A 17,174-nucleotide genomic window follows, 5' to 3' on the forward strand; every position below is an offset into this window, starting at 1 on the left:
TCTATAAAACTGAGATGAGGAAATTCTGTCAGGTCTATCTTCAAATAAGAGCATTGGGAAAAATCCAGAACTCAATCCCACAACTTTTGCCTTGGAAAACCTTTTGCCTGTCTGTCACTTTTTTCATTTTTATCAGTAAAACCACCGTCTGAGCTGATGCATATAGACTGCTGCAAATACATTTCAGTTGCCAAATTCTGATTAAAACCCACTCATGCCTGAAGGTAGCTTGAGATTTTCAGGTTATCAGCTATCCTTGTGCTTTTCGTTGTGCTACACCAGACTTATGTATCAAGTCTTTGCTTTCAATCTAATTTAAAGGAAATCTTGTAGAAGGAAAAAAGAAAAGCAGAAAGAAAAACCCTATGACATTAAGGTGGTTTTAACAGAACAAAGTAGGTTTTAGTGATGTAATGAAAAGTCACATTTTACATATACTCTTTATTTATCTAATAAAACAGAAACATCACCGCCTTGTGTTTAAATCTAATAGTTGCATTTGCATTCCCAAGGATGCTGCAGTTCAGACGGATCTCAGACAAGTAATTTTACCTCTTCATACCAAATCTGCTCAGGTTTGTGTTCTCCTCCTTTGTCCTGTTTGTGGAGAGGATCTGGGCCTTTCTTATAAGCCATTCACTGTCTGCTGCTCCTCTAGGCCAAGGTATTGTGCAAGCAAACATTGGTAGTTCTGGAATACAATGTGGATTTCTAAATTTCAAAGTGAAATTAAATCCCATGTACAAAAGAAACCTGAATATATTTCACTCCAGTCTTGTTTCACAGCTGTATTTTCATAAGAAAACAAAATTCTCATTGCTTAATATGGGCAGTCAAATGCATTGATTTTGAAATTAATTATAGTAATGTTGCATTTACCTTGCTGTACTTTCAATTATGTAATTATATAGCATATTCAAGATCTAATTTTTGCGTCATTATTATGTAGAAATTATGAATGGCATTTATTTCTTAATAGAGATTTTTTTTGTCAGTTTGAAAACTAGATTTAAATTTTAAAGCAGCATTTTAATTTTATTTCTAATTATTAAATAATTTTATTCTGCTATTTAATGTATTACATATTTTCTGTTATTTGTATTATTTTGCCATAAATATTCTGGCTACATGAGAAACACACTTCATCAAAATGTATTATGGGTTTATTACACATCAATAGGGTTGATAATTAAAATTAATGGATTTTTTCCAGTTCCTTCCTGGCTTAGATATCTGAAGTTATTTAAAATCTCCCAGATGTCATAAAAGGATTCTACAGTTAGCTAGGGCACTACATTTTGTCCCTGCAGTACATACAGTATAAATAACAGGATAATGTGTGTTCCCCCACCTCACCCAAAAAGCTATTTTTCTAGATGCATGGTTCACAAGATACTGATTTACAGAATCTATTGTAAAATTATAATTCAAAAAACCAAGATTATTTCAATATAAAGTTTTAGTTTTATACTTCCCCCATTAAAATTAAGCATTTCTAATCTTCTGAACGATACCCTCTAAGGAGGAAATATATTTAAGTAACTATTGCTAATTTTAAGGTATGGTAAATAGTATTATTTCCAGTAACAGCTATAATAATTTATTGAAAATACTATTATTATACAAATATGATTGCATATTTGATATTTTCAAGTTTGTGGTAAACAATAAATAACTGTTTTTACAATGTTTTCATATAGAATGAACCTGTAATTGGGATCTGAGCATGAGTTTAAATTGAGTATATATTTAAATGAAATAGAGTATATACAAGCTGTGGCAGGCAAAAATTCATTGTCTGTCCTTGTATTATAAAGTAAGATGAAAAGCTCATATGCTTCCTGAATCAGACCTCTGGTTTGGAGTTTTTTTGGTATTATATCATAAATATCGAATGAGGCATTTCTTGCTGTAGTACTAGGTGTGTAATCCATATATACAGTCTGCTATATTTTTTTCAGGTTCCTTATTTCACTCTTCTTAAAGTCCTTGCTACTTCTTAAGGATTTTAAAAAAAAAATCTTTATTGGTATAGCAGCTTTGAATTTCATTTCTACTTAAAACAGTAGAGACGTCCCGCCAGCAGTGGTTAGCTGAACGTGGTCTATTGCCATAAAGATAAACTGCATAGGTTTCCCAGCAATGAAGGTCAAAGGACACGTGCACAGCTATTTATTTGCTTTTAAAGCAGAAGGAATATGATTTATGCAGGACATTAGCTCATGTCATAGCGCTGAGCTTTGCAGGTGCGGCCATGGGAGCCTGACCCCCCGCTAATCCCCCGAAGTGCAGCGGGCACGCATGCAATGGCTTTGTTGTTGCCGTGCTGCACCGGGGCTCACTTTGTTCATGGGTTTTGAGAGGTGAGGTTGCACTTCCCTGGACAGGCTTCCAAACTTTTGGTTAGATTCGAACTGAGCAAGTTATGGACAGTTGGGCAACGCGTTTGGACAGAGCGCTGGTACCCGGAGTTGCCTTTAGTCTCACTGCACGGGTTAGCTTGCTTGGGTTTGAAGCTGCTTCTGCTCAATTTTGTACTAAACTTTTGCTGCAAGTGCGTCATAGTCCCCCAGCCATCTGCTGGTACAAAGCCTGCTGAACACTCCCAGCTGATGGGCTCTACAAGGGATTCACATGAATGGGCCGGGCTTGGTCCACACACACTCACTCTTCACTGACAGCCAGTGCTGACATTTCCAGGAGCTGACTGTAACCATCAGAAATGCCCTAATAATGCATTTCGTAATTCAGAGTTTCTTTTAATGGTGCATTATTACCCTGTCTTACCTGCATTCTGTAAGATGCAAAGCATAGATGGCCAGCCCAGCACAGGGAAGAGGCACAAAGATTTTTGGGCCTTGTTACCTTGTTTAGCATATAAATAGAGAGCATAAATGTTTTGTAACAGATTACAAAAAGCAATCTTATTGCTTCGCTTTCTAACTGTTTTTTCTTATGTTACTTTTGGGCTTAATTTGAGGTAGTGAGTTTATTCCTTGTGTGCTAGCAGTGTGTGTCTAAACACTTTACTGTTTCAAGCATTAAAGAGTAGGCTGCAATTTTACTTTGAAAGATTAAGTAAATAATGATGTTTTAACAGCACTCAGAATAATAGTAATTAAAAAAAAACCTCTTGGAAGGAAGGAGTGCATAAATACATGACTGATGATTTTACTTTAAGAAAAAAATAATTAATGATGGTTCACATCAGAGTTTGTCAGATGATTATTATTATGAAGATTTGGACATAATTGCTTTGGTTTGAAATATTTTCTCACAAACATATAGGAGATTGTGGCAATTTAAGAGCAAATGCATGCTGAATTTTTTGCACTTAGGACATAGGAAAAGAGAGCTAATTATACCTTTTACCTTTTCCACAGAGGAGCAGAAGAAGCATCTCTTCCCCAAAATGGTTACAGGTATTATTTACAAATGTAGTTATTTCAGAATCATATGCTTCATCTCACTTACCAGATATAAGAGAGAAATAGTTTTATAGGTTATGTTAAAAAAGTGTGTTCTGTAAAGACACATGTAAAAACCCCTAGAGGGAGCCAGAAGCCTTCCTTAGAACTGAAACAGCAAACTTTTACATGGAGTGGTAGAGTTCATTTTTTTTTCTCTTTTAATACGGTATTTATTCCTACTTTATTGGTCTGAGTTTTAAACATACTGCTTTGTGTGCTACTCAGAAATATATTTGATAATTTACATGTTGAATTTCATAGCTATTAACCATGAGAAGGAGGGGAATGTGCAACAGTAATATAATCTGAATGATGGAGGGGGCTGTGAGTGTGTCCTGCTATGCTGTCACAGCACTTATTGGTGGCTGTGTGCTGCTTTGGATAGTGCTGAGGGAGATGTTCCCCTTACCACCACAAATCAAATTTGTTTCAGTTTTGAAATACAGGAGTAGCACATTTCCTTGATTACCTTAATTCTTTTCAAAAACTAAAGATAGTGTGATTTGTATTGAATATGACTGTTTATATTTTCTACTTAGTCCAGCAACAATCCAGTCCCTCTCTATATAAGCAGCAGCAGAGGGGGACAAAGCAGTTCCATCTTTCTGCTTCTCTCCATCCTTTGTAGTTAGCACCCCAATCCTCACTACCTGCTCATATACTCCTTGTTGTGCCAAGAGTTTATCCCACGAACAAGTTTGCTGACAAGTTCCCCATAAAATGTTTCTCCTTCTGGGAATGCCACGCTATGCACTCAGCAAAAGTCTCCCAATACCCTAGCGAATCAGCAACATATTTTAATAAATGCTTTACTTCTATGAACCAAATACCCTGATGGTTATTGGATTTGTCACAGCATATAACATTTCTCCTCTAGCCATACCGACTTTCATAAGCTATTGTGTTGCAAACCAAATCTTAATGTAATCAAATAATTTTTAAAAAATGCTTGATCAACAATAAATGACCCCATTTTCAAAAACAATTAACTAATTTTGCGGACCATCACTAAAGCTTGCTTTTTAAAAATTCTGTTGGTATAGCATTTTCATCTGTGTTTTGAAAACACAGCTGAACATTGAACTATTTTTAATCAAAAAGGTATCAAACTTTTCAGCAGGACACCATGTTTATGACTAGACTTAGCTCTTGTAACTCCTGCTTGCTACAGAAATTAGCAGGTCATGAAAGGCTTTTCTCCTGGGAAAAAAATATATGTACTATGCATCTATAAAGTCTGATATATTCTCATTACAGCACAAAAAATTAAAGAACCCTAAGTAAATTACTTTTTCCCTCCTTCTGTGTGCTCCTGAGTCATGTTACAAATGCTGGATTCTGTTGTTGAGTGATGCAAAAGCTACTGTCACAACCTTTTATTGCCTGAGTGTGAAGCAGTCTTTTGCAATGTAAACAAAGGACATCAATTACATTTTTTTTTGCTGTATGATGCCTATCAAGAGCACAGAAGCAGGGGTTGCACAGAACCAGTAACCATGCTGAACTACCATTATGTGAAGACTCATGTCAGTGAAGATTTAAGTAATTATTTAGTTTGGGAAGCCCTTTGCACTGTACTTTGCATAGTATTCTAATTATCTTTGGGTAATGCTTAACATTATATAGTGTGCTTCTATCCTAAGCAAAGTAAAAATTCAAAACTTAGAAGACAAAAGCATATTTCTAGAAGTGAGTGAGACCAATAAAAATTCAACTGAATTTAACGGAATTGAATATAAACTTTAACATGGCTTTATTTAAATATGGGAGAACAATTTTTAATAATTTGTGTATCAGAAGCTCTCTAACTTCTAAAAATAATTAAATTCCTTTAGATGCTTGACACCAGCTCTGAATTGATAGTGCCTTGTTTCAGTGGCTGGGCTCTGCTCTTCAGCAAACAAACTCGCAACATGTGATATGGGTGCTAGAGGAGAAATAGCCAGATTTGGAGTGTAGCAATATGTTAATCTGCATTTCAAATATATAAATTATGCTTTTAGCTTGAAAGCACTGTGTTAATGTATATTTTGTAAAGGCAGATGAAAACCTACCAGGTAGTAAGAAAAAAACAAGACACAAAAATACCCCAAATGAGAAGAAAATACAGTGATTTATAAAGCATGCTTTTAGCAGCATTTCTGAGTTTCATGTGCTAAACACCTACTCTTGACCTCGAATTGACCTTGAAGTTTATGAGCTAAAGGTAACAATTATGCAACAGCTAAAATATGCAGACAGGACTTTACTGCCTGAAAAGAATTGCTGTCTTGTGTTTTGTTTGAATTAGCACGCTTTGCTGTTTATGAAACTTAACTTTGTCCTTTTGGGAAGCCAGGGGTAAAGAAGCACCGGTAGCCAGTGTGCAGAAACCTCAGAACAGAGCGCGGCTGAGCACAGGAGGGTGGCACAGGCATTGGGTTAGGGCAGTTCTGCAGGAGAAGTCACCATCTCTTTCTTTGGGCCATTTCTGAAAGAGAGAAGTTATCCCAGGGAGTGTCTCCAGACAGAGATTTAATGCTGGAAAAACTCAGTTGCAATGTAAACTTTCAAGCAGGGTGAAATGAGCCTTTTATCTAAAGCACTTGCTCAAAATAAAATGGCCTTGTCGGAGGCTTGGCTTTATTAATTTTTATCACATCTTACAGCTTCTAAAAGGTGTCATTGAACTTCAGCCTTTGAGTCCTAGTGCATTCATAGAGCAGTAAAGTGACTGCATTGCATCTGCTGTACGTTGCAGCTCTTTTTCTGAACACAGACATTAGATGTAAGAAATAATGTGTTTAGACTGTTACTTGCACAGTAATCACAGGTATCCCTTATAATTTAAACAGATGTCTCTGGTTTTTATCCTTTTGTAAATAGAAGGCTCATTTTTCTGTTTAAAAGGAAAAAAAAATCCCCAAACAAAACCACCTCCAAATCTACTGCTTTGTTCTTCTGTTCCTTTGAATAATGCAATAGACAATGATGTGACATTTTGAAAGTAGAGGCACCCAGACATACATGCATAGTTTTACAAATAAACTTTCTTGTTTTTCCTACTTTCTAGCAGCATGAAATCTCAAAGCAATACAGGCTGTTCATGACATACATGCATGCCACTAATTTTGGCAATAAATGATGGTTTCCTCAGATCCTGTTTTACTCTTTGTGTTAGCCACAGCCATCTCCTTTGTCATGAGAGGGCTGCTGAAGGTACAATTTCAATTTTACTATTGTTTTTCAACCTCTAAGACCTTGGAGCAAGTCACACAGTGTCTTCATCAAGTGCAGATTTTTATCTACTTTTCTTGCAGGGGAGTTTAGGCAAGATGCTGCTGTTTGAAGAGTATTTGTAAGATACAAAGGGCTGGAACCTTACACTGTTTTCATCTCAGGAAAAATCAAATGTAGTCTCTGCTGCTCCAGCTCTGCAACAAGGCATTAGAAAAATAAGGAAATTCCAGGGCATTTCTTTGAAGAGCAGGTGTTAGGTTGCTATGTCTTTTCCAAACAGATGTTTTAGCTGCAAAAGAAACAGACCAAATGTATACATCCCAAATCTGGAAAAATTCAAATCTATATTTCTAAATGCACGGAGTTATTCTATTAATACTAAAAGTACTTAAGAACTAATTGTTATAGATGCTGTGAACTCTTTTGGGCATATTTCTTATGTTGGTTACAAATTTCCTGAAAAGCATTGGACAGCATTTTCCTTCATAGTTTCTTTAATGCAGAGGTTTCTAATGGCTGCAAAATCCTCTAAGTAGTAACGATATCCTCTCTTTTAATATTTTTTTTCAAAAAATAGGTGTAAATGCTATTATTCATTAGAAAATTATAATAGAATTAGTCCCTTTGCCCAGCTGGCTTTCCTGGTAACTAAAGAAGGGTTTTTTTAGACAGAATAAAATTATTCAGTCCAGTAGTGCCAGTGTGAAATACTGTACATCATTCTTGCTACCTTAAAAATTTGTTACACTTCTGTTCTAGGCTTCATGGGCCTTGAGGTAAATGATGACATATCAGATGTCATTCTTTCTCACAATTCCTGTAAAAATGTCTAATTAACTATGCATGAAAGAATTTTCAATGGGAACAAAAAAGTTAGCCTTTTTTCCTAGGTTCCTATTGGGGTCTATTCTAATAAACTGTGATACCATCTCAGAGCATTGCAGGTTAAAGAGAATCCTCACAGCACAATGGGCATTCTTTAAATCAAACCCTGTGCACCAATTTTACTCTAGTGGAGTACCTAGGAAATAACTATCTAAATGCTGTGATGACTCTCTGCATTGTTTTCATGACTTTCTACCTGAATCTACTATTTGATAGCTCCAGTAGGTGACTTTTATCCAGTGCTTCAGGTGTTCTCATGGATCGAGTACAAACTTTCTGTTGCAAAAGAACTAATTTAAATAACCCCAAAAAAATCCTCCAATTGGAAAGGTTTGTGTTGCATAGTGGAGAAATGAACATTCAGGAGCCCCTTTGGCTGTGGTTACACCTGGGGCTGGCACCACAGTCTCCAGCTGTTCAGCTACTCAACAGTTTGAGGCTGATTTTCTTTTTTTCCCTTTAAATGCTTCCATTTCATCCCCAGAACAAAGTGGGAACTTTTTTGAAATCTAATAATTTGACAGTATGGCAAAATGCTATTTTCCCCCAGGAGAAGGTCTGCAAGGCTCTTCTCATTTGGACAGGAACTGTGTTTCAGAGAGGACCCCAGAGCCCTTTGCTCAGCAGCATCTGGCAGGCTTCAGTGAGGTTCAGAAGCCATTCTGCTGAGCCTTGGTCTTGTAATGCATCACTAATGCTCTTTAAGGCAGTTTCATAAATTATTAGTACACTATGTGTAGATGGTGTTTCTTGTCCTTAAATCTTTAAGTCATTTACTGTACTGGCTCTCCAGAACATATAATGGTCTTTTCATAGTTGAGAGTGGGGAACGTAGACATAATGTCAGTATGCTGTATTGAGTTTTAATAATACTGAAAAACTGACATAGGACTTGGACTATTTTAAATTAGTAGTATCTACAGTAAAATGCAGAACTCAGGAATTAAAGTTGCCACAATTATGTTTTCCATGTGAATGCTGCAACCGTGGCTTCATAAAGCCAGAAATTCTTTGCTGTCCCTGGGGGTACCTCCTTCAGTTTGTTGAATGTGATGATAATGAAACACATCCTGCAATTCCTTATTCAGACTTCTTAGGGGAATGGGCTAGGCATTGGGAATTAAGATCAGTGCATCGCCTACTCCAAATAGATTGTAGGGGTGAACACTTCTGGATGGGAAAAACAATAAAATGCATGCCAAGACATCGGTAGAAAAGCATGCATTGATGAATAACATATATAGTAGCTATAGGATTTTACACTCGTGTCCTGTGTTTTTCACAATAATGTTTTTGTCTGCCAAAAAAGCAATAATCTCTGTGCTTAAAATGGCATTTAGGAGCATGAATATAGTTTAGAGTTTGTTTTTGTTTTTTTTTTTACTGTGTATGTCAACTTGTTTTCCCAGCTTCACGTATGATATAGCCTTAGCTTCTGCTGCATATTAACATCACCATATGTGAGAAATAAAAGCCTGAGAAAGGATAAGGGCCTTTTCCAAGACCACACAACAAGTCAGTAGCAGAACTGGAATGAAACCACAAGAATTCCTGGCTCCTTATTAGATTTTTAAGGCATTTTGGAGGGCCTCATCCAGACATGAAGAGAACAGTTTATGTAGAAAAATAAATTTTAAACACATCCAAAGGGTGATTTACACTAAGCTGTGTTCTATAGTACGATTTAAACAGGTGTTTGATGGCACTGTCTACCTGCTGGCACTCTTCTGATTGATTTTTCCAGCCATTTGGTGGTACTGTGCTTCTGGTAATAAAGAAAGCCAAGGTAAAGAGGTCAGTAGTAGCTACAGTAAATGGTTAAAACATATGTCCTTAGTAGCATTCTCACAATTCGGTTCTTTAGTGGGGTTACTGTGAAAGATAGGACACAAAGCCCAACCACTTGCAGTCCAGTGGTATCAGTAAGATGGAACAGAGAAAAAGTTCTTTCGTAACTACATTCAGCAAGTAATGGGCATTGCATCTCAGAAGCAGAAATGAACATAGATGCTGCTGGGGCTGCAGTTGTTTATTGAGACAAAGGATGATGAAAACAACTTGGTCAAAACTTTTAGTCACCTTTGATCTTCTTGAATGGGAATAATAGATTTGTGGGGGGGGGGGGCGGAGGGGAAGCAAACGCTCAGCATCTTATGCCTTAGAAGAATATTTATAATGTTTTCAAAAGCCTTCTATTTTTAATCTAAACCACTTGCATTCATTTATATCAGCACAAAATGATACAAAAGTGATAGCTGTCTTTCATGTCCATTCTCAAATGGTATAATGAAAAAACTAAGGAGAATTAGTCCTGTCATTTCTTTTTCTTGCTACTGAGTTCTTAAAGCAGTGATATAAAGGAGACTCCCCTAATTTAAAGCAAATAAATACACAGAGAACTGAATTGATGGCACTATTTGGAATATCCCTGTGATTTGGAAAGCAGATTGTTCGTAACCCAATGGAAAGTTTAATGAGCCGGCCTCTTCCTCAGTTTGCTGCACAAGCAGCCTGGGAACTTGTGTGCTGTCATGATAGAACCTGGCACTGGTGTGCGCTTGGCCAGATTCACTGAATACTGAATTTATGCCTTACAGCTACTTTTTTTCTTTTTCTTTTTTCTTTTTGTAACAGCAGCAGCAAATTTAAACTGCATCCTAAAGTTTGAGACAGTCAAGCATGAGGTTCTTCCTGCTGCACTTTTTACAGACTTAACTCAGATGCATTTCAACTTGGAAAAGGAAATGGTATGTTGTTTCTGGCCTGGCTTACCTGGCAGCAACCAAAACGAGGTCAGAGAACTCAACATATGTAATAATAGATGGATTTTAAGTAGTTGATACCTACTTTTTGCTTTTTAACTGAGTTTTGATTGTTAATAGAGCAAAGTAATTTAATCAAGCTACTAAAAGCAGTACTGCTCTCAGGATTTTTAGTTTATCTGTATTTCACATGGATATTTTAATATGTGATTTCCTTTGCTATGCATAGAGGGAGGATTTTTTTTTTATCTGTGCCAGTCCTTTACTGGGAGAACTCTTAGCCAACTTCTCTTTATTCCTGAAAGACTGATTCCCTTCCCCAGCTGCTTTAGTCCTGGTGCAAATGCTAGCTCAGCGCTGGCAGGCTCCCCTTAGCGGGAATGCATTCCTTCCTTTGCAGGATTTGACACTGGGAGAGCAACTGGCGCTCTGGGCTCGTCTCAGGGGATCGATAGCTCTTTCAGAGGGATGCACTTTGATGGTGAGAAAGTAGCCTGCTGTGTTAAGCTGTCCAGATGATCTGGTCAGAGTCTGGACTGCTCAGCCCACTCTTCACCAGGCCAAATACCTGTTTCTCAAAACCCTGACCAACAAAGTGTAAGAAATTTTCCTGACAGAAAAAATATTCAGAGAGTTATGGAAAATTTTGCTGTGAGAAGTCATTTGTTACTTGTATGCATAAATCTAAGCTTTATCAATATCTCTCCAGGAATTAGTGCTTTTTCTTGGTGAGAAGTCATGATCTTTTATGCCAATAGTAAGTCCTGTGAAGTGAATGATGAAGGTAAGGAGCTATGTAGTAAATGAAATGACAAAGATTTGCCTTCATGCATTTGGAGAGTTTTTATCTAATTTAATCTAGAATTATATGAAGTAGAAGTAACTGCTGTAGCTAAAATGTCAGTTGTTCCAGTTATTTCAAATTAGAAAAAGAAAATTTCATACTTCCTTGACTTCAATACTGAAGTATGTATCTGAAATATTTTTTTCTGTTGCTTCTTTTTTTAATTGGAATGTCAAGTCAAGAGTCTTGTATGACTGGAACAAACTGTTTCAGTATAATCACATTGCAAGCTATATTTATCTCCTTCTTTGACTGTTGAGATTTTATAGCAACCAAAGTTTCCCTGCTCAAAATCCTAACAAATGTTCAAAAGATGTACGATACAAGATTTTAAATCTGTGTTACAATTTTTTTTAAAGAAAGAAAACTAAAAGCCTGTTATAGGGCTGTGACAGTTTTTGAACTTCCTATGAAACAGTAAAAATAATCCTGAGGTTAGGCATCAGGACCTAGATCTTCCCTCACTAGTCAGCCAGAGCAAGGCACCATTTTTTGCTTTCTTTTTACCTTGTGATACCCGACGAACTCTCAAACTGTCTGAATTCAAGTAGGTCAGAAAGCAGAAGTTACATTTGGGACCTCCTCCAGCTGAAAAGCAAACTGGATCTAGGTCTTCTGCTTCCTGCTAAACTGGGCTTTCAAGGGAAGCTTGGCCAGGATCTGGAAGCCGTACTCTTTTTCTGGGGCATCTATGCTTTGAAAAGAAAGCTGCTATGTCTGCATTCTGAGAGAAACCTAATTTTTTTGGGACAGCTTAGTTATGCACAGAGCACAGCTATCCTAAGGGTACTGGGGTGCTGTTCTGCCTAGTGTCCAGACTGACCAGGTGTAAAGAGCAACTCACGCTCTGCAAACCTTGGACTAAAGAAGATGTGGTTTATGTAAGATTAACTTTTGTGCACCTGCAGCATCCTCACCCAAAGGAAAGCACTTGGTGAGCTTTGGTGCTGCTTAGACTGTATGGGAGCTCAGGAAACCTTGCTTTGGAGACTTGAAATTTGAAAAACTTTAGTTATTTATATTCTGATCTGTGATATGACTGAGTATTGAATTTCCCATATTGTGCAAAATAATTACTCATGGAAACGTATCCTGAAGTACTGTGTACCCCCTTACCTCTTAAGTAGTTTTTATGCTGACCTGGGGAGGAGTGTCTGCAATTACTGTTTCTTCCTGACCCAATATTCTTACAACAATATAATCTCCATGAACTATGGCTGCAGAGTTCAGAAATTTTGCTGTGCCTCTGGAATGCCTTCTTGAAGCAGACTTGAAAATGCATCATATGATTACTGCAAGTTCAATTAATGTTACTGTTTGGGATATTTTGGATCTGATCCTCATTTTCTATGGATTCATGAAGTTTGGGACTAGAAGGGACAAACTTATCACCACATTCAACTGCACAAATAAGACAGTGAATATATGTTGCTTTAAAGCATTTCCTCCAGCATGCCTATATTTTTCAGTACATATTGTGCACGTTACCTTTCATTATAAGCTAATGCTAGTTTTGCTGTACGGAAATTATTTTTTTTAATTGTCAAATGTAAATAGGCACATGTAAATAAATTCCCGTGTCCTAAAGACACTTTGAAATGGAAACAGAAGTAGCCGTTAGGCTGGGGACAGATGTGCACTGTGGTCCTCAGTATTGCTGCAAACATACTGAGAAGGCAGGCTGGAGTGCAGTAGGCTTTATTGCATGCAAAATTGCTTTGATATTTCTTTTTAGAGTGAAGCACAGAAAGACTTGCACTCCCAGTTTTTACATTTTAGATAGGCTGGGCAGACCTCTTTTTAAAGGCAGGCAGAAAATGCTGTCTTGCACTCTGTGGGTATTGAGAGATGTGTGTCAGCTGTGTTGGATGGGATACATTGCTAGAGTTATTTTGCTGTTGCTGGCAATATACCTGAGGTTGCTTGGCACATTTTGCATAAAGATTGTATTTAGCCCATAATGGTTTGGCTAGTAAACCCTTTAAACACTTTAATGAGATGTCAGGTGAACTGCAGTGGTTGGCACTGATGGATGGGGACACTGAAGCACTGGTGAGGTGCTGGGGCAGGGCTGCTAAGGTAAAGGCCTTGTTCAGAGCTTCCTTTCGTTTAAGCAACAAAGCTGTAATTAGATAAACAGAAATGCTTTGGCCAGCACAACGTGTCATTATGGATTTTCCAGCTAATCTGTCCATTCATCTTAATGGTGCAGAACTTGTGCTTCGTGTCACTCTCTGCCTTTGTTCCACTCCTTCATCTCTTGAAATGTCTGTCATGAAGAAAGTGTTTATCTTGAATTATGTGTTGAAGAAGGTTAGAGAGCACACTTCTGAAGCTTGGCATGAAATTTCCTAAACAAACCTTGCCAGTTGCTTTGTGAAAATAACAGAGGTATGGATTTCAGATTAACATTGTGCATTAATGTTTTTGGAAGCACTTAAAAATAATGGCTGTAGTGCTGGTGACTAAAGGAATCCCGTTGAAGTGCATGTGACATATGCATTATTAACAAATCAGCTTATTCACTGTAATGAATATTATTACGATAAATGTTATCTTAATGCCCTAAGATTAACAGTTATTACAGAGAATTTTTATTAACTGAAACATTTACTTGTATTACATTTAATTTAATACAGCACAAGATTTAAACACTTTTCTACGTGGATGTTTTTGTATTGGGCTAATGCTGGTATTGTGTTGCTGTACAAACACTTTCAGAACATACGTATGTGGGGAAGTGGAGAGTGCAGTGTGAAGGCTCAGGGACCTGCTGGAGCTTGGGGCATAAAAAGGATTATTCGAAACAGCAGAGTCTCTGAGTCACAAGCAGCTCACAGCTGTGGAATGACATTATTTCACCTTAGCCTCTCTGCTTCTCTTTTTCCAATAGCAATCTTCAGTTTAGGATGTGGTCTTTTCCTTACCCTTCAGTAAGAGATGGTCTCTGATGAATTTCTTTGAGTTACATGTAACATTTCAAATTTTTTTCTGCAGCCAGTTGTGCCTATTCTGACACTTTTGCTCCCCTAAGTTTGATATATATGTATATATATTTAATTTATATTAGCTATATAGATGAGTATTTTTAATCTATATTTTGAATTAAAATACTTGGAGTGAATAAAACAGCTGAATAAGAACTGAAATGTGTTCAGGAAACCATTTGGATTCTTAAGGTTGTTTTCACCATAGTCATGTACACAAACAAATAAAAGAGAACAGGTTTCTTATATGCATCTGCCTTAGAAGTGAGGATGCTGTTTTTCCATGTCACTTAATATCTCTGCTGTTCAAATTTCAGCAACTTATGGAAGTATATACTAAATCTTAAGAATGTGACTACTTCTTCTATATGAATCAATAGGATCACTCATGCTCAGAACTGAAACTCTGTCTGTGCACCATTCTCATGGGACCCTAAAAGGTATAATCCAATTTGTAATCATCTACTTTTTTTCTCACACTTTGTTTTTTTCATTTCAGAAATAACATTATTTTTCCAGTGGATTAAGGATTTCTGAGTGGTTATTATCAATACTGAAGTGAATTTGGAAATACTGAAGTGAATTTGGAAATTAAGGATTTCTGAGTGGTTATTATCAATACTGAAATGAATTTGGTTATTATCAATACTAAAGTGAATTTGTAATTCAGCTAGACATGGTGGAATTAATTTCTATACTTTTTCTATAATTAATGCTATACTCACAGATTAAGTTTGGTTAAAACCTCGTCAATGATTCCACTTTTCAAATAAATTTCTCACAATCCTGTTAAGTTCAGTGGAATTGTCATCTTATGTTTGAACTCGAAACTGGTTTTCTTTAGGGTTTGATGTTAAATTAAGCATAATACGTGTAAGTTCTGCACCTACTCTAAAAAAATGTCAGGATCTTACACATCCTCATTAAACCAAACAAATTGATCAAGCATTTGTGAGTTTTGAAGTGTTCACATTCTTTTCCAATCTTGAAATGTAATATTATGCAAAGCATGGAATAAAACCAAGTGTTTTTTATCAACTCCCTCTTTATATATAACTAAACTGCATAAACAGCAGTGAAGGCATAAATTGCACTCCTTTTTGTCAAAGGAAAAGTATTAAGAAAGACAGAACCAGAATGGTTTTCTGTAATAAAGAGTAGTTAATCTAATAGCCAACAGCAACATTGCTAATATCTAGGGATATTCAGAAGTATAATGGTGTACTACTTTGGGATTTTTAGGTTTATTTGGATGTTTATGGGGCACTTCTGCTTAAGTGAATTCAGGACCGCATGCTTTACAGGATACTCAGGTGCCAATACTTGTTGAGAGACTTGGTAACAAGATTTCTCACAAAAATTTGTGTATCTTTGTCATGTGTCATAGTCATGTGTCCTGATTATTTCTGTTTGCTTTTTATTTCTTTGAGGAAATCTGTGAATTGTATAATTGCTTAGGAAATACACTACTACTGTAGTATTTCAAATGTAAATTTTGTTTGGCACTAGACCTCTTGTGAGTGAAAAGTAAGAGACAACTAGAGTGCCATAAATGACATTTCTATAATCCAGGTTACTGACACAACATTAGCTCTGAGAGGGATGTATTTGGTACTGCTCCCCAACTTTGAACTGTTGAAGTAAATCTCTTTTATTGATCATTAACATTCCCCAGCTGTTCCTTGAAATTCCAGTTATCTCTGGGTGAAAAAGCTGGGAAATACATTATTTTTATTTTAGGATTATATAACTTGCAAATGAACTTCAAAAATTGCTAACATATCTGTTGTTGTCCATTGATATTCACTGGGCTACATTTTGGAATGGAATTATTTTTCAGCTTAAAAACTTCCTGGAAATTAACACTTATCATCTTTTTTTATTCTTAGTATGAGAATCATTCTAAAGTGTTACAAATCTGATATAAACCAAAACTTTAGAATTAAAAAAATAGTGGAAGGCTTTGGCAGACTTCATGCTGCAGAATTCTTCTCCATTCTGTATGTGTGCTGCAGCACTTATCACTGAAATCCTTCTCTCAGCTGCTGCATACCAAATTAGATCTTCAACATAGCACTGAATTCAGTGTTTATTAGACTAGCTTTTTCCCATGGCAATTAAACATTGAAGCTGAAATCCTGACCATTAAAATAAAGGCCTGTATTTTGAGTAAAGTTTAGACTTTGTAGATTTTTTTTGCTATTTAAGTCCATTTATTTGTGATATCATAGTAAATATGTTAGTGACAAGTGCTAAGTCTGTGTCATGAACAGCATATGAAGGAAGTGCTAAGTCCATGATACTTGCTTATTAAAATACCTCCTGTACATGAAAACAGTTCTGTTGAAAGCTAGCTTACTAATAAAATCAAGCCTGTTTATAGCAGCTATCTTGTACTGCCTTTTCTACACCCTCACCCAGTGTGGATGACTTCACTGATCCAAGGATGTCATCAAAGGATGATACCTTGGATGGGGAATTCCCATGTCTTTAGGACACGGGAATTTATTTACATGTACCTATTTACGTTGAATAGACGCCCATCCTTGCTATTCATAGTCCAGCCAATATAAACACTGCCCTATTGTTGACTTAGACTAATTATGTTCACTTATTCTTGGGAATTCTGTTTCCTAGAATGTATTTCAACTAAACATGAATGCTCACTTTAGTTTATGTTTTATCACAGGACAAGAGATCATACTATTTGAAATTAATTTAAAATTAGTTAATGATTGTGTTAGCAAAATTAAATCACTTTTGAGAAGGATTTCTTGGGTGTGGTGAGCAGGGACTGAGCAGAGGACACACGAAGGCAGAGCAGTCAGAGGGCTCTCAGTGGTACTCAACAGTAGTTGCAGCAGTAACCCAAGTACTGCCTGTGCTTAATGCTGTCCAGGTCCCAGGTGTGAAAGACACCAAAACAAACCTCTCCTGTGGATGGAATTAAATCTGTCATAGTTTAACCCCAGCCAGCAAAGCCCCACACCGCTGTTTGCTCACTCAC

At 36.6% G+C, this 17,174-nt stretch overlaps 1 protein-coding gene across 5 annotated transcripts in view; it reads left to right on the top strand.

Moving 5' to 3' along the window:
- Positions 1-17,174, top strand: part of HDAC9 (histone deacetylase 9) — a 458,175-nt gene that overhangs the window by 103,886 nt on the left and 337,115 nt on the right. For 2 of the 5 annotated variants that reach the window (XM_072925577.1, XM_072925579.1), the window contains exon 2: positions 10,209-10,321. The exons of the other annotated variants lie outside the window; for them this stretch is intronic. The gene's annotated coding sequence lies outside the window, so the exon portion shown is untranslated. The remainder of the gene's footprint in view (positions 1-10,208; positions 10,322-17,174) is intronic. 5 annotated transcript variants of the gene reach the window in all.

This window comes from Taeniopygia guttata, chromosome 2 (genome assembly GCF_048771995.1).
Source record: "Taeniopygia guttata chromosome 2, bTaeGut7.mat, whole genome shotgun sequence".
Lineage (NCBI taxonomy): Eukaryota > Metazoa > Chordata > Aves > Passeriformes > Estrildidae > Taeniopygia > Taeniopygia guttata.